The following is a 1595-nucleotide window of genomic DNA, read 5'->3' on the forward strand; positions in this document are numbered from 1 at the left end:
TTTTTTCGAGACAGGGTTTCTCTGTGGTTTTGGAGCCTATCCTGGAACTAGCTCTTGTAGACCAGGGTGGTCTCGAACTCACAGAGATCCGCCTGCCTCTGCCTCCCGAGTGCTGGAATTAAAGGTGTGCGCCACCACCGCCCGGCTCCAGACAGATTTTCTATGTGTAGCCCTGGCTGCCCTGGAACTTGTAGCATCAAACTCAGAGATTTGCGTGCCTCTGCCTCCCGAACGCTGAGATGAAAGGCGTGTGCCACACTGCCTGGCCACACCAGGTTCTTTTAAATACACTCTGCTGTCAAGCTAAGTGGAAGAGCATCACCTTTCTAAAATAAAACCTATCTATTTTGGGTTCTCAGGGAACAGAAAACAGCTCTGACAGGACATATAACCTTAGAGATCTAAGCCTTCTATTCATGAGAGACCAGAAAAGTAAACATTTAGGATTTAGATAATGTTATTAACAGCTTCTAGCTGGAAGTCACTCTTGAATCATCACTGCTGATAATTTAACTTACTTTTGTAAACTCTGTGCACTTCCAGGGTGCTTTAACTGATTTTTCCATTACCCACCGTATTCAGTCTATGCTCATGACCAATTTCATTCAGGTGTCTCAATATTTTTCCCATCTATGTTACCCCAGTTCTCCCAAACACAAAGGCAAAGGAGTAATGTCTATGTCCTCCTTGTCAAAGCTATACTTAAGGGCCAAAATAAGACCACTTTTTTGAGACTGGAAAAACAACACCATCATTAACATGAAAGAAGACAATTGTCAGAGAAAGCCTGGAAACTTTCCCCCACCTGGCCTACACACAACAAAGAGCACACTTTAGAAAGGCCTGCAAAATACAAACACAGGTAGGAATGTGGATGACCTAGAAGGGGCTGGGGCATTTTGAGCACCTTTTCCTTCAGCTCAACAGCCCACTCCCACTTCTCAGGCATGTGTTCCTTTCTGACAAACTTGTCTCTAGTTCTCCTACTCATGTGTCTCTGGTGCAATTCTTTGTCGTTAGACACAAGAGCCTGGAAACTCCAGTGGGTGTCTAGGGACTAGAATCCACACCTATAACACAATCAACAACTACAACAAAGAATCGGGCTATCTGTCCTTGGAACCCTTGCAACCCATAAAAGATGTCTTCCTGGACAGTAGCCAAACAAACTTTATTCATGCTAATGATACAGTACCCCTTACACCAACAAAGCGGATGACGATTCCTTTTGTTTCCAAGTCACTTTATCTCAGATACTAATGTTGGAGCTGACTTCAGGATCACTAGAGACCCATTAATGTAGCAGAGCTCATGTTACACAGATGACCCCTGGAGACCCTAAACCTTCTCATATACCTACTGCAAGATCTTATTTGCTACTTTTACCAGTCCTCAGCAATCACATAATTCTCAGATGTGTTACATATTTCTTCCCTTCGCAGTGCCCCAGGTATTTGTAATAAAGCTCCCCATTAAACTGTCCTGTATCACAACACATTTACTAGAACTACGCTGAAAGAAACGCGAGAGGAGACCAACTGGACCAAAACCACAGCCCCTCATGAGGGCATACTCCCAGCAGTCCGGTTCCGGCT

Source organism: Microtus ochrogaster, chromosome 4 (assembly GCF_000317375.1).
Source record: "Microtus ochrogaster isolate Prairie Vole_2 chromosome 4, MicOch1.0, whole genome shotgun sequence".
Taxonomy (NCBI): domain Eukaryota; kingdom Metazoa; phylum Chordata; class Mammalia; order Rodentia; family Cricetidae; genus Microtus; species Microtus ochrogaster.